We start from the raw sequence: 22165 nt of genomic DNA on the forward strand, positions 1-22165 counted from the left end.
CAGGGATTTTCTCCTTTACCTGAGTATAAATTATAAAAGCAGTGATCTTGGAAATATATAATTTGTTTTTATGACATGATTATTACACACTTTATTCATTATTATTTATCATTACAGATTTTTATTACATTATGAAAACAGCAACACTCTTCCAAGATCTCACTTTTGTAGCTTGTATCACTTTTATAAGACAAGGCTCCTATGTTTCATCAAGGAGTATCAGATGTGAAACAGCACAAAGGTATTTAAGAAGCCAACTCAAAGAGTTCTTCTTACACAAGCATTCAGGTCTTGAGCAGTCCAGGCAAACATGCATGTTACAACAAAGCTTAAACTTGCTCTTCATAATAATTTTAAAAACAATATTAGCTGCCTATTTAATTTTAAAAACAGCAAAAAATATCCACCTCCCTTTCCATTTCTTAAAAGTCTTGAAGTTTAAAACTTCTCAGTGTGATAGAGACATTTGCTTTGATCTGCTTAGCTCTTGGAAATCCAGAAGCTCCGGGCTGCTAGCCCCGTGATGCCAGGAGTTCCTAGGGACAGCTCTGTCCGCCATTAGGGAATTTTTTCCCCAAGAATCCTCTGTAACATTTCACGAACCACAGTTTGGGAACCACTGAGCTAGAGGGATAGTGGCCAATGTATGCAACATCTGGCAAAAATGCAAAGGAACATGAACTGTAAATATAACAGCAGTCAGACTGTTTGTTGTTAAAAGGCAATGTATTGTGATCATTAACCAGATGTCCTGCACATAAGATAAATGACTAAAATATAAATAGTTAACATACAGATTACAAAAATCTTTAACCTCTTGAACACAAGAACAGGAGCAATCATTTCTCACTGAACTGCAGTTTCTGATCTGATCTAGAGGAGTCAAGGAATAAATGTGCAAACCGTATTTCCTTGGAGAACTGAGTTTGTGTCTCATAAATGTCAGTTTCAGACTCTTTTTCAAGAGAAAAGAGAAAGCAGAAATGGCTGTGATATGGTAGCGATGCTGCCAGAACCTCTCACTGTCTTATTACAATGAGGAACAAGACAGGAGAATTCTGTATGAGGCGTGAGCTCAAGTTGTGGCTATGACATCCAAAAGGAAACAAGTAAGTTCTGTCTAGGAAACTTGCATTGGGAAATACGGAAAGTGATTTTAAGGCTTTTTTTTGAGGAATTGCCTCACATCACCTGAAGATTTTACTCCAAGTACAGAGGTTTGACTTCCCACCACCTGCTGGGCATGTCAGTGACCAGAATGGAAGACTAAATGTGCAGTGCTGGCTGCACACACGTGGCAGGGAAGCAGGTAACAGAGGAATGTGCCAGCCCCAGCTTGAACCTGGAGTTGTCATTGCAGACTTCAAAACCCCTGGAAGCAGCATTTGTCTCCACTGACCCTAAACTGAAAGGAAAATCAAACTGTCCCTTCCAAAAGCTGCTGTGATAAGAGGATTGCTGCCGCCAAATGCTACATTGTTAAGAGGGTAACTGCCAAGAAAGGCCGCTGCAATCTTTGCGGACACTGCCCATGAAGGCCCCCATGGGTCACAGGGGACTGGTGTCCATTAAGGAATCACCAGTGCCACTGAGTGATACACAAGCTAAGGGCGCTGCTTCTGCTGAACCTCTAGCCCATGATGCTTTATTCCTTGAAAACCTGGGACCAGTGGCAATCCTACTGGGAGAATGTGACGGCCTTCACTTGGGGTTGGTTGGGAGGGGAGTGCCACCAGTGGTCAGGGCTTAGGGCTGTGGCATTCAGAGGGGTTGTTGGTAGGGGATCCAGGGCCCTTCTACTCCACTGGGCTCTGACCCATGGCCCTTTGTGGGCTATCAGCACAGGCACTGACTTTTTTTTCCCAGTGGGTGCGCCACTCCTGCTCTGCCCCGAGGCCCCGCCCCCGCTCCGCCTCTTCTCATCCCTGCTCCACCTCTCCCCCGAGCGCCTCCTGCTAGCCAGTCTGCGGGCAATAGGATTGGTCCCATTTACTAAGGTTTTGCATGGGTGGGAGGGGGAAATCAGCAATTAATCCATGAGGCAGGTTTCAATTATCCCCATAGAAGTTTGGGACTAAGCTTCCGTCCACACTTGCTACACTATCCTAGTCCTAGGCCACTGTGTCCTGGGCAGAGAGGCAAAGCAAAGGAGCATTTTGTGTTGTCAAAGAACTAGGATGGCACCAATTAACCAGGACTTGAGCCCAGTTCCTTCTAGTCTTGGAACTGCTCTAGGGCTGTGTTGTCTATCATTCTGGCCGGGTTGTCTCTCCTCTTCAGGGGCTGGACTCCCAGCCCCTGCTGGCCAGGCTCCTACACTCCCCTGACTGGCCACCGGACTGTGAGGCCAGCTCACTGCTTCACTATTTACTCTGCTTTACACACACCCTTATTCTAATGCCAGTGATGGCTGGGTATGAGTCCCTCTGGAGCCACTCAGCCCTCTGCCTATTTCCTCCAGAAGGAAGAGCTGTGTAGCTCAGAAGGCTCCCTCAGGTCCCGGAGACGTGCAGCTTACCATCAGCAGCTCTCCGTTCTCGCCTGAGGCGCTCTTCCTGGCTGGCTTAGTCTGTGGCAGTGATGGAACTGCTATGAGAACAAAGGCATTACTTAAAAGACCAGCAGCACCGAATCAGTTCCAGATTTTCCTGACTGTCCCCCTTGCTCCCCACTGCTGCTTACAGACACCCCAGATCACTGCTTACTGAGCCATAGGGGACTAGAAGGACGCTCGCACTACACTTTTTTATCCAGTGGATGGCACATGCTATGCACCTGCCAATGCAACTACATGTGAGGCCTGCAGGTCTGTGCAGTGAATATTTCAACCTTGTAGGGAAAATTGTTCACCTCTTTGGCTCAGACAGCTAATACACAGGTGGGAATTAAATAAAAAGTACAGGACTGGGGGTCAGACATCCTGGGTTCCAGCCCTCACTCTACTTCAGACTCACTATGGCACATTGGGAAGTCATGTCCTCCTGTGCCTCAGTTTCCCCCCTTTTAAAACCAGTCTAATACCACCTACCTGATGAGGGTTTGTGAAGCCTAATTCTTTAATATCATAAAGTGCTTCAAGGTCCTTGAAGGAAAAGAATTGGCCCAGAGATGCTTGTGGTATTTAATCAGATACTGGTTATTCTGTTCAGTTTAGCACAAGATTCCCTGCTATCACTCAAATCAATGATGCCCCTTCAAAATAAATAGTCAGGTAGTCCCAATAAGAGATGCTTTTGTCCTCATTTAGCTGGATCATCCAGGCTCCCACAGAAAGATGACAGCCTATTCTGTACACATGAGCCAACAACTGTGTTATAAGTGAATACTATCTGAATGCAACACACATGGCCATTCTAGTGAGCCAAGGATACACTGCGTGGATGGGAGTACAATGAAGATACCTTTCTTAACTGCAGGGAGGCTGGTTTTTTGAATGACAGGCTCCAGGTGTTTTCAGCAGCCGCTGTCCTCATCCCAGACCGACTCGTGTCTGATCTTATCTAGGTTGCTGTAGTTACTGTCATGCCACATGACGGGCTGTACCTGATCCAGAAGCTGCTGAAAGAGCAAGCAGTCCCGCTCCTTCGGCAAATGGTGGTGAGATAATCAAACTTCTCCAGCTCAAACTCGGACGGCAAGTCTTTGATTTCAGTCTCAGCAGCTTGCAGCTGGATCACCAACAGTAAAGAGTTAATTGTGTAGGGGAACTCGGAGGAGTTCTAGTAGAAGGAAGAGGAGGGTGAATCCATTAGTCTTTCACCTTCAGCTCCCAGTCTATCCCAGGCCAGGAGTCTTGGCCTTCCCAGGTTCTGTGTAGGGGCACATGGGGAAAGGAGCTAGAGCCCTAATTTCCTCTGTCCTGAATAGAGCCTGGAGAAGAGGAACTAGGGCAGAGCCCTGCATGAGAACACACACATACCAGCTGCTCCAGAATAACAAGAACGAACCAAGGCCAGGCTCGGTCCTTGTGAGGTTCCTGAGCGGCTGGCCCCAGAGTGCCCGGCCCCGGATTCGGGGCCCGGGCGGCCGGTCCTATAGGGGCCTCAGCCTCGAGGAAGTCCTCCATGAGGCTAACGGCCGTTTTCAACGTCTGCGGCCGATGCCGCAATACCCACGCCCTCGCGGAGGCCGGGAGGATGTGCAGGAATTGCTCGAGCACTATCTGCTCTGTGATGTCAGCCGAGGTTTTACGTTCAGGTTGTAGCCAGCGGCCCGCTGCATCCCGTAACTCCTGGGCCACCACCCGGGGCCGGACGCCCGGAGGATAAAACTTGCCGCGAAACCGTCGCCGAAAGGCCTCGGGGGTGACCTCGAAGCAATCGAAGATGGCCGCCTTCACCCGAGCGTAAACCCGGGCCTCATCGTCGGGGAGGTCCCGGTAGGCCCTCTGAGCAGGCCCCGTCAAGTAGGGGGCGAGGATGGTTGCCCACTGGTCCGGTGCCCACCCGGCTACCGCCGCCACCCGTTCGAAGGTCACGAGGTAGGCCTCCGGGTCATCCTCGGGCCCCATCTTGGCCAGCCGCACGGGCGGCGCAGGGGGTGTGGGTGAAGCAGCCCCCCCTGGTGCGATGCCACCGGGGCTTGGCCACAGGGTGGCGAGTTGCTGGAGCCATTCGGACTGCTGTTCCCGATACTGGGCCTCCATGGTCTGCAGCCACTGCTGCTGGAGGACCCCCAGCTGCTCCATGAGCTGCTCCTGCTGCTGCCGCTGGCTCTCGGCCAGGAGTTTAATAAGAGTCTCTGTCTCCATGCCTATCTAGGCCGTCGTCCTCTGGGCAACTGTCCCCCAGTTCTTGCCCTGGCCCTTTGTATCAGGGGCGGTTCTAACGGTCCCTGGTCAGGTACCACTGTAAGCGGGGCGGTACTCACCCCTGCCGCGCCTCCTGCTGGTTGGGCACAGATTGTCCCGGAATTCTGCCCTGGAGCGCCCTCGGCAGGCTGGTGACCCGCCTGTTCGCAGGCCCCGGCGTCCCTCCCTGGACCCGGTGCCCCTTTCTATAACTGGGTCTCCCCCTCCCCGGGGAACCCCTACCCTACTATCCCCACTTTGCCTCAGTAGTGGCCACTGACAGTCATGGTCTAGCCCCACACCCTGGGGCAGACTGCAGTATCAGCCCACTCATCACAGGCAATAGGGGTTTGGACCTGCTGCTTCGTCCTATCCCTGGGCTGCCCTCTGCAACCCCCAATACCTATGGCCCTTTGCTAGGCCGCAGCCTGGGGCTTTCCTGGCTGGAGCCTCCCTAGCTCCTCAGCCTGTTCCCAGTCCTGCTTCCCTCAGGTATCTAGCCTCAGCCTCTAAGCAGCCAGGCCCATCTCTCTCTGAAGCAGAGAGAGACTCTGTCTGGGCTCTGGCTTCCCTGCTTCTTATAAGGCCCTGCTCCTCAGTTTGGGGCGTGGCTCCCAGCTGCAGCCACTTCCCTAATCAGCTCAGCTCTGTCAGGCCACATTTTAAACCCCTTAAAACCCCGGAGCAGGGTCCACCCTGCTACACTGTCATGCCACATGACGGGCTGTACCTGATCCAGAAGCTGCTGAAAGAGCAAGCAGTCCCGCTCCTTCGGCGAATGGTGGTGAGATAATCAAACTTCTCCAGCTCAAACTCGGACGGCAAGTCTTTGATTTCAGTCTCAGCAGCTTGCAGCTGGATCACCAACAGTAAAGAGTTAATTGTGTAGGGGAACTCGGAGGAGTTCTAGTAGAAGGAAGAGGAGGGTGAATCCATTAGTCTTTCACCTTCAGCTCCCAGTCTATCCCAGGCCAGGAGTCTTGGCCTTCCCAGGTTCTGTGTAGGGGCACATGGGGAAAGGAGCTAGAGCCCTAATTTCCTCTGTCCTGAATAGAGCCTGGAGAAGAGGAACTAGGGCAGAGCCCTGCATGAGAACACACACATACCAGCTGCTCCAGAATAACAAGAACGAACCAAGGCCAGGCACAATCAGGCTGGAGCAGCTGTGGAACAGTTCCCTAGACCCAGGAAGCACCACTTAGCCAGGAGAAGAAGAACTTGCCTATTGATCATCTGATTCCCAGCTCTGACTGCATCCCAGCCCAGAGCCCCTAGCTCCCACAGTCTTGCCAGAGCCAGCCCTGCCTACGCTCAGGGTCAAAGGTCACTTGTGTTAAATCCTGGGAGGTAGCTGGCGTATTGCAGCAGGCCAGTGCTGGTTTTACGGCTCTGGCTCTCTTCTGGGTGACTCTGGAGTGGATGCAGAAGCCGGTGTGCTGTGGGAGGAGGAGGCAGGTCATGGTGAAAGGGCAGGCCCACATGCTGTATAAAAGAGACCTCCAGCGGCTAAAGACTTTGTGCTTGGTGGAAATGGCCGACTCACTGATCTCAGGGCTTGAGAAGGGATTTGCTGCACTCAGGACATTATTTGTGACTTGCCAGTCACTGTAGATTGGGACAATATTCGGTCTTGGGGCTGGTCTCACCCTCTCTGCTCCCCTGACTCATGAACAGCTCATCAGGCAGGAGTCAGACCCCTGACCCCCTCCCTGCTCTGAAGCCCTAAGAGTCACAGAGTCAGTGGTGGTGAGGACAATCCCCCCAGGGTCTCAGTGTTCCTGGGAGAAAAGGGCTGATTCCCAGAGGACCTTCCTGTATCTCAGGGTCTTCGTAGGAAGAAGCCAGTGACTCTTCTCTCAGGACCATCCCCTGGATCTCACTAGGGTTGAGGCTCTTGCTCCCCAAGCCAGCCTGGTATGCTGTGAATGGCTACACCACATCCAGCCAAAAGGAGGCTCTGCAGCAGCCATGCAGAGCCAGGCTCCTTCCCTCTATTCCCAGAAGGAGGACAGCATTGCAGGCTCTGAGTATACTGGCCAAGCTGGCCCCATGGGATCCCAGCTAGGGGGATACCCTGGAAACATGGATCTTTCAGTCTCTCCTTTGCAGACTCCCACGGGGTTCAAGCAGAATTCCCTGGCCCATCCCCATCATGCTCATCTCTAAGATGTGCTGGAGCTAGTCAGTGTTGGGGGACGCTGCCAGCAGGCTCCTCAGCATTATATCCAGGTTCTCCGCCAAGGTCTTGTGCAGTGCCTGCAAAGGGGAGAGAGAGACATGGGTCAGCGTCATGGAACCCAGGGTACACTTGCCACAGGATGGGTACAAGGGGAGCCCTGGGGGGACCCCACACTCGGCCTGGCTTCCCCCATCCTGATCCCTCACTGCGCAGTTCTCAAGAGTTCATGGCAGGATGACAGCTGGCTCCTCAGTCCTGGTTCTTAGTGCTTCTCTGCCCCAGGCCTGGCACACAGCACGGCATGGCATAGCCAAGCTGCCATGGATGGGAGCTGGGTTTGCAGACAGACTCCAGGCTCCAAAGCACAGAACATGGAAGGAAGGAAGGGATTCCTGAAGGAGGGTAAAGGAATCTCCCATGGAGGAAGGGACCCCCCAGTCCTCTGTTACCCTCCAGCCTCTTCCCATCTCTCCCCCCACACACACACACATTCATTTCAGCAGTTCCAGCGAACTGAGGGAGCATGGACCAGAGGCCACTCCTGCTCCTGGCACGGAGGAGTAGGGCAGGGATCTACCTGTATGTGATGGTCCTTGTCCGTGGCCACGGTGACACACTGGGCATGGTGGCCTGCAGGAGTGAGACTCCAGCTCTGGATCCTGAGCTGGCTGCAGTTCGCTGGTAGGAGAGAGGAACCAGTATTCGACTTTCCAGGGCAGAGCCGGGCCTGGCACTAACATGGGCATGAAACTGTGAGGAACTAGGCACGGGTTGGCAAGAATGGAAACTGTTGGACCAAGCAGGGGTGTGACCTGGCTGGGGTCAGTGAAATTTCCAGCCCGGCAAAGAGGGAGTGACCATCCCCTCCACATACCCCCGCCTCCAAAGGAGGGAACCGCCACAGCTGGGAGGTGACCTGGGAGGCACAATGACTCCTGGCTCTGGGTGTGAGCTGCACCGGGGTGTGGGGAGCCGGGTGGGAGGTCTTGGTACCTGAGGTTGCACATGGCGACCACGGAGTTGGAGAGGACGGAGCTGGGCGCAGAGTCCAAGGGCAGCAACTCAATCAGCTCCTGTGGGACCCCAAACATTGTGTGAGATCTGGGCCCCACTAACCCCAGGCACTCCCAGAGAGGAGGCTGCCAGCACCCTGACACAGCCAGCGGGATCTCCCAGCACAGCTGGGCCCTGTCCTCCCATATCCCTCCCTCCTGTCAAACTTACCCCCTCCCAGCCACCCCACATCTCCTCACCCTCTCCTTCAGCTGTCCACCAGCCCCATGAGTCCTCACCTGCCCCTAGTGATTATGCCCCAAATTTCCCCTTCGTTGATGCCCAGTCCTCAGCCAGGCAGGCCCTGCCCTCTTCTGCCCCTTCTAGCCCCACCGATCTGCCCCTTGGCCCATGGAAGGCCCCTTCTCATTCCATGTCTCCTGCCTTCCCACCAGGTGCCCGGAGCTGTGTTTTACTCACTGCAATCCCCTCTGCCAGGGCAGCTTTGGAGCTGGGCAGCACATGCAGGGGTTGGCACAAAGGAACTGGATCTGCTCCGCCATGTCCTGAAACTAGCAGGGTGGGATGGGGACAGCCATGCAAACTGGCTCCTGGGCTCACACGCTCCAGGGGAAGGCTGGAAACCCCTCCCCCAGCTCCCATAACCAGCTCCTCCTCCAGCACAGGCAGTCAGGAAACAGGACAAGGCCTATGCAGGGATGGGACCCCCGATTGTACGGGACAAACACATCCTTCTAGGGGTCCCGGATCCTAGGGGATAACCATTCCCATTGGGGCTGTGGATCATCTGGGACAAGCCTCCCCGTAGGGAGCTGGGATGGGATGAGGGGCAGGAAGTACTCGGTTCCCGCTCCGCTGTGTAATGTTTGTATCTTGTCTCCACCTTGGAGATGGTCCATGACGACCCTCCAGCCAGCTTCCACCATAGTCAGATCGTTGTCGTCCTCTGGGGACAACTTCTCTGACTGGTCTCTGGGGATCACTGCATCAGGGAGAGACTCCTGCTGCTGGGGGAAGGAAGGGAAAGGACAGGGTACGGCAGAGAGAGATGGGTTAATGTTCCCTTCTCCCATGTATGGGCCCTGTGGCAGAGAGGGTCTCACACTGCTTCTCCCTCAGACACCTCTGCCCCAGACCTCTTCCACAGAGGGCTCTGCACTCTCATGTCCTCCCTGGGAGATGCCACCACCCACTTGCCAGCAGCCCCCCACCATGCCCTGCTGCAGGGGGCAGCTGTGCAAATCCTGCTGGCATCAGTAGGGTCGCATGGCTCAGACCAGCCCCCTTGGCTGGGATCCCCCAACAACTCTGACAGAGCAACAAGGCACAGGGTATGAACAGTCTCTTACTTCTCCCCATGCCCAGGGTTCTGCTCACCTGCAGTGGCCTGCAGGTAGGGAGCTGCAGCTGTCCCCTTGGGATCAACCACTCTCCTGACCTGGGGAGGCGGGGAGGTGTCCAGGGAGTGGGCAGAGTGATGCCTCCTGCTGGCCCACTGGGGCTGGGCTCCCGGGGGCTGGCCTTGAAACAGAAGCAAACCCAGGGATGTGTTGCCTGGCTCCTGTCATGGGCTGGGTCCTGTCTGCCTAGCCAGAACTTGGGCCACCTCCATCTCTGTGTGAACGCCTCCCCCCACCCACTTCATTCACTGCTCCAGGAGCTGGTATCCTGCTGCTCAGGAAGGCCGGGCATGTCCACCTCCTGGACTGGCCAGGAGCTGCTTCCCCATCATGGGGGACAAAGGAGGCCGCTCTCCTACTGGAACCGCTGGCAGCTGCCTCCCTTGGCTCCAGGGCCACCTGCAGAGCCTTCCTCCTCAGCATCCACTTTAGCATATCCATCCTGGAACTGAGCAGGGAGCAGCTGTGAGTCTGGGGCAACACAGCCTTTTGCCAATGGGACTGTCTGCCCTCCAGGTGGGCACTGGGATCTGCACACATGGCAGCAGCTCACAGGACAGGCTGCTCCCAAAGCTCCCCCACACCGTCCATGGTGCTGGGACAGCAGGGGAGTCGCATCCATTCAGAGCAGTAGGGTCAGGGACTGACACCTGCAGTTAGTCAGAACAAGCAGCTCCCTCCTCCAGCCCCAGGCCACACTCCTCCATCCCCCCAAGCCTAAGAAGGAATAGAACCCAGGAGTCCGGGCTTCACCTGGGAAACTTCCCTGGCTCCGATTCAGAAGGTCCAAGCCATGGGCTGTGGAGTGCCTGGGTTCCCATTGATTTCAGCCCCTCGCAGCATCTGGCCCCCCAGCCTGGGGAACAGCCTCCTACAAGGGAAGGGCTGGGAGCCGTATACCTGGGACATTTCCAAACACACTGGAGCTGGCTCTGGAGCAGGGGTGGGCAAACTTTTTGGCCCGAGGGCCACATTGGGGTTCCAAAACTGTATGGAGGGCCGGGCAGGGAAGGCTGTGCCTCCCCAAACAGCCTGGCCCCCGCCCCCTATCTGCCCCCTCCCACTTCCTGCCTCCTGACTGCCCCCCTCAGAACCTCCGACCCATCCAAACCCCTCCTGCTCCTTGTCCCCTAACCGCCCCCTGGGACGCCACCCCCTATCCAGCCCCCCTGCTCCCAGTCCCGACTGCTCTGATCCCTATCCACACCCCTGCCCCTTGACAGGCTCCCCGGGTCCCCATGCCTCTCCAACCCCCTCTGTTCCCTGTCCCCATGCCCCTATTCACACGCCCACCCCCGACAGGTCCCCACAGGACTCCCACGCTTATCCAACCCCTCCTGTCCCCTATCCCTGACCACCCCCCAGAACCTCCCCCCCATCCAACTGTGCCCTGCTCCCTGTCCCCTGACTGCCCCCAGAATCCCCCGCCTCTTGTCCAACCCTCCGGCCCCCTTAGCATGTCGCTCAGAACAGCATGTCTGGCAGTCGCGCCGCCTGGCCGGAGCAAGATACACTGCTGCTCTGCTTGGCAGTGTTGGAAAATCATAGTGCTAATGAAGCCTTTTTGTATTAGGCCTGAGTGAACCAAAGTTATGCTATGCTTGTCCAAACTGTGTTGGAAAGCTTACAGAACTTATTAGACTGAAGGCCGTGTATCTACCTAAGTCAGCTATTTCGCTTATCAGTTTTGTTTGGCTCCCCAAGTATATGTTGACTCCCCAAGTGTGTGCAGCTGTGTTCACATGTATGCATCCAAAGTATCTAGTACAAAGGGTCAACGGATGTATCTTGTGTCCCCTTCAGAATGACAAATGTATCCTCAACAGATGTATCTTGTAGCCCCCACAAAATGATATATGTATCCTGCATATCCAATTATCCCCTAATAGAGACATGTACAGGGTCTATAGGTCAACCAAATGACGTAGACAAACGTAGGCTAAGTTGTTTGTTACCGGCTATAAAGGTAGGCCGCTTGGCCATGAAAGGTGTGTCTCTTTCTCTGGCACTAGCCGAGAGGAACACCCGCTCAGCTGACCGATCAATAAAGGGTGTGGTACTTGTCTTCCTGTCTCCGTGCCTCCTTGGTGTAATTAGGTAAGCTCCAGGGGGAAACGAGCCCTTTTGGCTAACAAATGGCGACTCCGCCGGACTTCTCTCCTGTTGGGGCGCTGACCGGCGGCCGAGGACGGCTCAGGAGAGTGGCCACCTTGAGCTATTGGTTTGCTCAAGCTCCGGGTCGCCGCAATCGGCCGGGACGGCTACGCCCCCTCCACAGAGAACTCCAGCCGACACGGAAGCAAGACAGTACCAGAAGAGGGGAGTCCACCTGCCGGACGCGGCCACTCCGGGCGTGGTAAGTGCGTTACCTCCTGGGTTTGAGGATTAACGCCCCCGAAGACTGAGGGTTGGGACATTGGGCCCCTAATGGTAAAGGAACCCACAAATAGGAAGGTGTGTGTGGGTAAAAGCTTTCTGGTTAAGGTACCTAGGTTCAGACACGGCTAATGAATAATTCCATTAACTCCACGAGTCCGTGGGCCGTGCTGAACAATTACTGGGACTTAGAGCAGCCCCAGGGCTGGCTTTTCTTTTTGGTAGGGGTACTTTTGTTTCTTGTTCTATTGGTATGCTGGAAGCCAAAACTGTAACCGGGTCTAGGAGCGTGTGAACCCATCTTCTCTCCCCCCCCCTTCTTTTCCGTGTGGGTAAGGGACAGTCTAAACATTCCACCTCACCCCCTAAGGGTACCCCAGCATATTATATGTACGTACATTATGGTTCTAAAACCTGCAGGTATTTAGAGAATTGGAATCTTTATACGCGTGAAGATCCATCTAAACAATGCCCATTAAAAGGTACCTTTAATCTAGATAAGATCATATATCTCAGAGGAGCTTTTAATCACCAAAGAAAAGCCTCTGACACAGTGTGAGCAATTTGTCTAGAAACGGGTTAATTTAAAACTCAGCTTCGCCCAGAGATAAAAAGCGAAAGTTGTTTTATGCTCAAGGTCAAGCAAACCAAAGGCAGTACAAGTTACAGAACTGAGATTACATTTGCAAAGCTTAACTGTTTGGTGAGATCCAACAGTCTGACTTTGTGACGGATGCCGGTGCTGGTGTGGCTTGGTGACACTGGAGAAGCCAGAGGTAGCTGACCTGGACTAGAATCTCTGAAAGAGACACCGCAGGAGATTCCAGGGTGTAAAAGAACAGCCTTCCCAAGAGCGGAAGCATGTTGGAAATTCTGAACAAGCTGTATACAGGATAATCTCCCGTCCACCTATTCCCCTTTTCTGAATGTTATATACAGACGTGGCCAGTCTGGATATGTGTAAGTATGGGGCATTCATATTTTTTATGAGTGATGTGGAAGCGTTCCCAACGCTCTCCATTGTTGTTTTATTATTTGTAATGAAGCTTTAAAATTTGGTTATATGGTGTATTTTCTCTATCCTCCTGCAACGTCCTGCAGTGTCAGCCTGATCACCTGACATGAGGCATAAATTGGTAACAGAAATTTGTCACAGTTTGGTGAGCAATAGAGAATGGGGGAGCCCTACAGAATTTACACCATCTATTTGTTTTACCCTTGTTGTTTTATGTTTGTTCTGTTTGGTATTGTTGGTGTTATATGTTGAGGATTGCATAATTAAAGGTGTGCCCATTCTCAGCTGCAGTAAGTCTGAGAACTGGAGAAGGGTTTAGCATTCCTCTCTCCACCCTGGTTGACCAGGAAGGGTGGCAGGTGAAAGGATCTACCCCCAGTCGTAGCAGGACTGGGCAATAGAGTAGTTGGAGAAAAAAAAATGTGTATTTGGTCATTAGAATTGAGCAATTAAGAGCATAGATCATGAACCAGGCAGCAACTCAAACCTGCGCCCAGGGCAAGTTGCAGGCCTTGAGACAGGACTTCCAGTTAGAAAAGGAAGCCCTGGCTAAACAAGTACCAGTCCTTCAGGGACTTGTTAAAATTTAACCATTTGTGCTCAGCATTCGCTGTAACAGCAGTGTGTTTGCTACAAGAGGCAATTAAATAGTTAAACGCCAGTGGGCCATGCGTTTTGCCCAGGTGGCGAGCCTCACACGGGAGGACTCGGGTAGTCTTGTGAATAAAATGTTTTTGGGAAAAGACCAGAAGGGTGGGGGCAGAAGCCCATGAAAGAAACGGTTCAGCGCGCAAAAAAAAAAAAAAAAAAAAAAAAAAAGGATCGGGCCCAGGCAGGCAGGCAACAGACAGAGAGCTTGGAGAACAGGTTGGAAACTTTTGAGGGTCTCGTGGAAGGAAGAAGTAAGTGAGTATAAGCATGGGGATTTCAAATACTCAGAAGGATATTTGGAATGGTGATTTGAATTGGTAAGTGGCTGTTGAAAGACAAAGCAAGTGATACAAGGAAAGAGCAAGTGATTTGAAGGAGAGTGAAAAGTTAACTCTGTAGTTGCTGGAGGGAATAGTAGTTGAACTTTGTAAAAATGCTAAAGAGAAAAGTTCTTGGTGTTTTTTTTAAATGTTTGTAAATAAATTCAGGCAAAGAAATTATTAGATTGCAATCATTTGGCTATAAACAATTTTGTTGAATTAGCTAAAGAATGTATACAATGCTATGTAAATGAAAATGTATTAGGCTCTAAGGCACTATAAGTGGTGATGTTTTCTTTCAGTGTTTAAAAGCAGGAGTTAAAAGTAAAAAGCAAACCAGAAAGCATCTGTATTAATGCAAATTATCTAACTGATAAGGTAGAGGCCACTGAAATCTGGGCTGTCTATGAAACACATATAAGACAATATGGGGTAATTCCCTTGTTTTGCCTGAAAGCAGCAAGGGTATTTGTATATTTTAAGCAATAATTGACTGCCCAGAAGGGGTAGACCTCTGTTTTGGTCTTTCAGATAATCAAAGAAAACTAATGCCAGCTGAACAGCATTCAACGTATCGTGATTTAATGGCACAGTAAAAATTATGTTTTGTGTTTTATGTTCTGTCTTGTGGTGTCTGTCTAGTGGCCAAAATTATTTTGTTTATGGGATAGTCTGGATTGGAATACAGATACTTGTTTTGTTCAACTTGGAATACAAAGTGCTTGGATAAATTGGGAAAAATGTGATCTATTAAAGTCTAATATATTTTCTTAAGTAAGAGAAAGAAACTACATTGGCCAAATCTTTTAATTGAAAATTGTTGTTAAAATTTGCATACTAACAGTCTTTGGAAGCAAGGACATGAAAAGTTAACCCACTCCCCATATTGTGCATGGCATCCTTCTGGCTACCTCAAACTTTTAGCCAGAGGACTGGGGATGGTGGGAAGCTATTGAACTAGAGGTTGTATTAAATAAACTCATCAAAGTGGGTGTGCTTGTCCTGGCTTGTTGTTCCAAAGCTCTGTAATAAGGTTATGTTAGTAGAAGGGTATATGTGGCATACATTAAATAATAAGACTAATGTACTGTATAACACCAATGTGTATGTGTTCATTGTTAACAAAAGGTGTATAAGTAAAAAGTAAAAGTCAAAAGGTGTATAAGTAAAAAGTAAAAGTTTCCTTTGTAGGTTAAAAAAGAAGCCAAAAAGGGGAAAAGGAAAAAGAACGAGTTAACTGAGAAAAACTTTAATTAGCAAGCTCAGTCCAAAAAAAATAAAAAAAAAAAAATAAAAAGAGATACACTGACTTCGTTCAAGGACACTGTTCACAGTTAGCCAAGTTTTAACAACCAGAAAAGGGGGGCTTGAATATGCCCAACCAGCTGTAAAATCTGCAAAGACACTAATGCAATGTGTTAGGTTTCCTTTTTACACAGGTAAAGACGCACTACCCGAAGACCCTAGCAGCCCTGCCACTCCATGGAACCTGGAGACCGGATCAATGTACAGGTCCACCAACGAAAGACTGCTTTGGCTCCATGCTGGAAAGGTCCTTAGTGAGTCCTGCTGACTACCAACACCGCTGTGAAGTGCCAAAGACTGACTGCTTGGACCCATGATTCTCACTGCAAAAAGACCCCTCTACATCAGGAGAATTCTCCTACTGACAATTAGCCTATTCTTTCTTCTAGTTCAACTGTGCTTCTGGACAGCAGGGAAAAAGGACAAGGTGACGTGCTAGCTAACCTCTCCCTTGTCCACTGACAGACCAACTGTGCCTTTGAACTTTTCTAGAAGAAACACTCACTTCACTGACACTGCCAAAGTCCAGGAATTCCTGACTAAAAAGGACATTGAGAACTGACCCTGGTAAAGAAACAAAAATTCTACACTGGCAGGAACAAACTTGTGGGACCCCTGTTTGGAAATGTGGTATTAATTGAATTTTGGGGTTTATTCTACAGGCTGCGCCCTGTGTTTTGGATAAATCCTTTAGTATGTCTTGCCCTCCCTAATTGGATTTTAAATGATATTGTCTTTATCCAGTTTTCAGATCACTTTTACATACCCAGATTGCTCACAAGGGGCTGCCATTAGATTAGCACAACAAAGAGCCTGGGTTATTTCCTCTGGAAAAAGAAGAAATTGGGCAGATCCCTGTGGGCTGGGGCCAATAGTGTAGCAGCCATTTGGAATATTCTTAAAGGCCAAGAACATAATAAGAAATTGGGCCGACTAGAAAGGGCCACTAGCCTTATTTCCAAAGTTCAGCTAACCCAAGTATAGGCTGAAATTGGTGAGTTACATGTCATTTCCACCCTTAGTTCTATAACCCAGAAGTTACTGACAGAGATGGTATTGAATATCACTGAGGCTGGGAAGGCATTGCAGTGGGATCTAGTATGTTTAAAATTTCAGGATTTCCTCGATGACCAGCTGATGGCCATTTGAAGTGATCTTGAGCACCAGACTTGACCCACTGCCCTTACAGACATATCAGGAGTACCATCTGATCTGTGGTCATGAAGACATACTTGGACACTTTCTGGGTGGAAGTGTGTACATTTACAGTGCTCCTTCCAAGCATATGGACCGGTTGGGGTGGGTGTGGCTCCCACATACCGAATCCTGCCGGGTCCATGGGGAGGATGCATATGGGATTAAATTATTCACCGAGACATCTGGGAAATTAAACCACTGGGTATACCTACCTGAGTTATAGTCAGTGCCCCGATCCCTTAGTTGTTAAATGAACAAGGTTCCACTCTTTTGTCCATGCATTCATTCCTGGGTTGGGGGTGACTAAGCTTAAAAGAGCAGTTGTAAATATTTCTGCAGGGCTTCATTGCTTTTTGGTCTCAAAGTGTGAGAAAACTCAGCCAAAAGGTTTGGTGAGTATTCTCAAAGGGGGGAGTTGTTGGAAAATCATAGTGCTAATGAAGCCTTTTTGTATTAGGCCTGAGTGAACCAAAGTTATGCTATGCTTGTCCAAACTGTGTTGGAAAGCTTACAGAACTTATTAGACTGAAGGCCGTGTATCTACCTAAGTCAGCTATTTCGCTTATCAGTTTTGTTTGGCTCCCCAAGTATATGTTGGCTCCCCAAGTGTGTGCAGCTGTGTTCACATGTATGCATCCAAAGTATCTAGTACAAAGGGTCAACGGATGTATCTTGTGTCCCCTTCAGAATGACAAATGTATCCTCAACAGATGTATCTTGTAGCCCCCACAAAATGATATATGTATCCTGCATATCCAATTATCCCCTAATAGAGACATGTACAGGGTCTATAGGTCAACCAAATGACGTAGACAAACGTAGGCTAAGTTGTTTGTTACCGGCTATAAAGGTAGGCCGCTTGGCCATGAAAGGTGTGTCTCTTTCTCTGGCACTAGCCGAGAGGAACACCCGCTCAGCTGACCGATCAATAAAGGGTGTGGTACTTGTCTTCCTGTCTCCGTGCCTCCTTGGTGTAATTAGGTAAGCTCCAGGGGGAAACGAGCCCTTTTGGCTAACAGCAGGACCGCGCAACCCCGCGCCCAGGCGCTGCCTGCGTGGCTGCGGGGAAGGGGACAGCAGGGGAGGGGCTGGGGCTAGTCTCCTGGCCGGGAGCTCAAGGGCCAGGCAGGACGGTCCCACGGGCTGGATGTGGCCCGCGGGCCGTGGTTTGCCAACCTCTGCTCTGGAGAATACCCTGCAGGAATGTTCTGCTCATGTCCCCAGTGAAAGGCTCCAGAGGGCTGTGCTTGGAAATCACTCTCTCACTGGGGATGCCCTCCCATTTCTACCCCACCCGGACATAAAGGGAAGTGACTCAGGAAACAAGAGCCGGTGCCAGGCCTAAGCAGACTAAGCAATTGCTTAGGGCCCTAAGCAGCTCAAGGGCCCCATGTGCTTTTATTATAAGAACTTGCCTCTTTTAGTGGCGGGGCAAAGACATTCCTGCTTAGGGTCGCCTGGCTAGCAATGGGCTAGCACCCACTGTGAAGGACATGCTGAATGGCGCTCACTTGCTGCAGGAGATGGAGTGCTGGGGCGGATGTTCTGATGCACTCTCTGCCCCCCTCCCTTCTCCTCGCTCTCCGACCCCAGTGCGGGCTGGAGGGGCCCTGCCCTGGCGGGTTACACTGCCTGCCAGCAGGGCAGGGTGCAGACGACAATGTCAGTGAACACAGAGCAGGGCTTATTGCCGTGGGACAGGTAAATTCAGGCCAGCAGCATGGGGCCAGAACACTGATCCCATGTGTGGGGGGACGACCCCCCCCATCTCATGAACCCCAGCACCTGACACCCATTCCTGAAGCCTCCCAACCTCTGGGCTGTAGGGAATGGGGACCCAGTCCCTCTGATGGGAAATTGTGGCCTGGGTTGGAGCAGCCACTGGCTCAGGGTCACTAGAGGAGCCAGTGACAGAGCCAGGGATGGAACCAGGAGTCCTACTTTCCAGGTCCCTGCACTAACCCCCACAGCACACTGCCTCCCAGAGCCGGGAATGGCAAGCAGGCCCTTACTCCCTCTCCTCCTGGCTTAGAGTGAGGGTGGGATCTACCGTAGTGCCTCGCGCAGGGGATCGGGGGTCAGCACTCCTGGCTTCCACGCTTGGTTTCATTATTGACTTGTGGCCTCTTGGGGAACTCACTCCCTATCACTGTGGCTCAGCACCCATCTGTAAAATGGATTCTGATACTTACCTGCTCTTGAACGAGGCTGTGAGATTCACCCAGGGGAAAGTGCTCTTGGTGCCACACCCAAACACATGGTTTTATCGGCTTTTGTAGCAAGAAGGCGCGGCCTCCCACCTGTCAGAAGGGGAGAGACCCGAAATCACCCCCTAGTGGGCAGAAACAGGCCACTTGCGCCCCCCCCCTCCCCCAAAGCAGAGGGGCGGGACAGGAAGCAGGACTATAAAAGGCCAGCCTCCTAGCTCAGTAGGAAGAGAGCTGCCAGAGGAGTAGGATGTCTCTCTCTTCCTTGCTGCCAGAGCCTAGAGCTGAAGGAGATGGCTGCCCGATGAGAGGAGTTACCTGAATTGCCGGAGACCAGCAACGCCGATGAACTGCCGGGGCTGCCATTGGCTGTTTACCCAGTGGAGACCGAGGACAACCCCGGAACCCAGGTGCCCCAAACTGGGGCGGATAGGAAGGAGCCCAGGGACACTGAATAGGGTTCGATCATGGAACTATTGTGAACTGGCTACTGTGTTGTGGGTGGATCCCCGCTGACCTAGTGGTGAACTACCCTGCCACTAATAGGGCCCTGGGCTGGGACATAGTGGAGTGGGAGGGCCTGCGTCCCTTTACCCTGGGCACCCTACCTGTGAAGGGTGGCCACCTCCCTACTAAAAGGCCAGGCGGCCTGAATCAGCCTGAATCGGCGCCCACCGGAGCTAGCGTGCCAGGAGCATTTGCTGTCGCTCCCGGTTGGGAGCTAATTCCCCACCCTGAATTGCTGGGCCATATTGCACGTACTCAGCCTGAAACGCCCTGATTGAGGGACTGGGGCAGAAAGACTAATTAAGGCCTGGGCTGATTGCTGGCCAGGCCTGCTAACTGCCTTGATTGAGGGACTTGGCAGGACTAACTGTTACTTGGACTAATCACCAGGTGGACTCACTGGCTGTGAGCTGTGCCCTGCTTGCGAAGCAGCGAGGAGGTGCAGCCTCCTGCCCTGTCAGAAGGGGAGACACGTGCACCTCCTTACAGCTTTGGATGGCGACCAGCAGGAAACCAGTCGGGACTCTTGCCCCAGAGAACAGCCATCCGCTGTCCTTCTGAGCTCAGGGGATTTAACGGATCTGATCCAGGCTGGAATAGCAGGAGCTGCTTCAGATCTCAGCGATATTGGCGGAGTAGGAACTGGGCAGGCGACCTGCACTCTTGCTCCCTTCACACTATGCCTGGCTCAGGCAAGAGCATTTGCCTTTGTGCAGGGAAAACTGTTTGACTTGATGTGACCAGTGCCCGTTTGGTCTGCGGACAGAGAGAACTGTTGATGTAAATGTGATAAAACAGTGAAGAGAAGCAGCTCAGATGACTTGACAATAAAGTTCAGGTTGAGTGGCAGTATCCCAGGCAACTGATACAGGTTGAGGGCTAGAGACGTTGTTTCTGCCCCTGCCACCACCTGCCAGCTTGGCCTACCACCAAGGTGTGTGACCTTCTAGTACAGGATACTGCTGCTAAACTAATATTTTAGTGTTTATTCACATAGACGCCAACTCCACGGGTGCTCCGGGGCTGGAGCAGAAAAAAAATAGTGGGTGGTCAGCACCCACCAGTCACAGCTGTTTGGCAGCTGGAGGAGAGGTTTGGGGAGGGCAGAGAGCAGCAGGTGGGTGGGGGCCTTGGGGAGGGCGGAGAGGGGGCAGGATGAGGCAGAGCAAGGGTGGGGCCTCGGGGGGATGGGGCAAAGTGGAGGTGGGGCCTTCGGCCAAGCAGAGGTGGAGCACCCCCAGGGACAAATAAAATAAAAGTCAGCACCAATGTTAATTTGTCTAGGCCACTTCTCTCCCTTGTTTCATCAGTTTCAGATCACAGTTTGCCCATGACAGTGCCCGTTGTAACACTGCAAATGTGCTAGCAGAGACTTTCACAGCATAGTGTTTCCTGAGGGAAGCTGGCTGGAAGGACTCCGCCTGGGGGACTGTCAGAGAAGCCATGAGGCTGAAGAAGCCATGTTGCAAGCAGCCACAATAAAGCTGGAGTTTGTTAGTTATCCTGGTGTCAGAGAGACATTGTATATGGCAGATGATCCAGACACAGCAAAGCATTACACATGGTGCCAGTGGTAATAAAATCCTGGACAGCAGGACAGACCATTCAGAGCTGCACTTCACAGAGCAGAATACTTCTGCGAGTACACATTTTGTTTCACAAGACAAGACTGGGGTAACAGAAGATAGAGGGGCTGAAGCCTCCAGGGACGTTCATTCGGCAAGCTAAGACTTTAATTCCAGCATGGAAGAGCTGGAATGAGGAATTTAACCTTAATGTTACCTGATTGGAGAAAGCTGGAGAGAGATAAGTGAGTCTCTGCATGGAAATTCCCAAGCTCAATGCACCATAGAAGCAGTTTTGATACAAAAGCCTGTTTTGATACTCCTGTAACTCCAGGAAGAATGAAAGAATGGAAAGATGTAATTTCTTTCCTTGGTATCAAACAGCTGCAGAGGATGTAGACAAGTACAGCACCAATTGAAAAGTGCCAGCAGCCAGCTGCAGTTTTGGAAATTTTTAAGATTCAATTATAAGAGACAAAGAGTCCTGTGGCACCTTACAGACTAACAGATGTATTGGAGCATGAGCTTTCGTGGGTGAATACCCACTTCGTCAGACGCATTATAAGAGACTAGATAGCATGCAGGCTATGAGACTCATGAGTATAAGAACAGTTGCTGATGGAAGCTGGCTTAACTTAGAGGAAAAACTTGGTGATATGCAGGGCAGCAGAGCTATCCACAGAGAAGATTAGAACCCTGGCAGGGCAGTCAGCAGAAACTATCCATGTAATATATAAGAAAGGGAAAACAAAATCAGATACGTCAGCAGACAACTACAGTAGAGACACATGCAAATACTGTAGGAGAAAACATGCAAAACAGAAAGAAGTGTCTGGCTTATGGGGAAAAAATGTTGTATCTGTGCCAATTTTAATAGTTTTGCAGCCAAGTGTTTGTGCAGAGAGAAGAAAAACAAACCCAAGGTATACACAGTAACTGAAAAGAGCACCAATGAGTATGAAAACAATTATGTGGGTGACCAAACTGCTGGTAAACACAGTGCAAGAAGACTCTAGAAAGCACCAGAAACTGTGGTCACAGACGATGAGACAGCAGTACCTCTTCTGGGAATCTAGGCCACCCAAGCCATGAACCTGATGAAAGCGCATCATGAGTGACTGGAGATACCTTGGATTGTATTACCTGAGTCCAGAAGATGATACAGAGGAAGTATAGAGACATGTTTCTGGGTGATGGATGGCTAGACAGTGATTATAAAATATAGATTGACACCAGTGTGAAGTCAGTTAAATTGCCATAAAGAAAAGTAGCCATTGCATTACTACAGGCACTGAAGGATGAACAGTGGAACCCACAGAATCATGGAAGTATATAGTCTGTAGAGAAGAGCACCGACTGCATAAGAAGACCTGTGGTGGTAAGAAAGCCATCTAGAAAAATAAGAATATTCCTAGATCCAAAGCCTTTAAACAAAGCTTTAGAATGGAACCATTTCCCTCTGCCTACAATTATGAACATATTACCAGATTTGTCTAAAGTGAGACTTTTCTCAATATGTGATGTAAAAAATGGATTCTGGAACATCAAACTGGATGAAGAATCCACTTAGATGACAACCTTTGCAACTCCATTTGGGATGTACCGATGCTTAAGGATGCCAATGGGAATCAGTCTGGCAC

At 51.0% G+C, this 22165-nt stretch overlaps 2 long non-coding RNA genes across 2 annotated transcripts; both read right to left on the reverse strand.

Annotated features, from left to right (window-relative positions):
* Window positions 1-403: 403 nt before the first annotated feature.
* LOC120387678 lies at window positions 404-3947 on the reverse strand. Its single transcript, XR_005590293.1, has 3 exons — window positions 3402-3947; window positions 2519-2589; window positions 404-655 (listed from the first exon to the last, which is right to left on the reverse strand). It is a non-coding gene; the product is annotated as an uncharacterized LOC120387678 (long non-coding RNA).
* A 1567-nt stretch (window positions 3948-5514) lies between these two features.
* LOC120387677 lies at window positions 5515-18546 on the reverse strand. The gene is made up of 4 exons (XR_005590292.1): window positions 18439-18546; window positions 7962-8041; window positions 7546-7646; window positions 5515-7045 (listed from the first exon to the last, which is right to left on the reverse strand). It is a non-coding gene; the product is annotated as an uncharacterized LOC120387677 (long non-coding RNA).
* Between the last annotated feature and the right edge of the window lie 3619 nt (window positions 18547-22165).

Source organism: Mauremys reevesii, linkage group 21 (genome assembly GCF_016161935.1).
Source record: "Mauremys reevesii isolate NIE-2019 linkage group 21, ASM1616193v1, whole genome shotgun sequence".
NCBI classification, from domain to species: domain Eukaryota; kingdom Metazoa; phylum Chordata; order Testudines; family Geoemydidae; genus Mauremys; species Mauremys reevesii.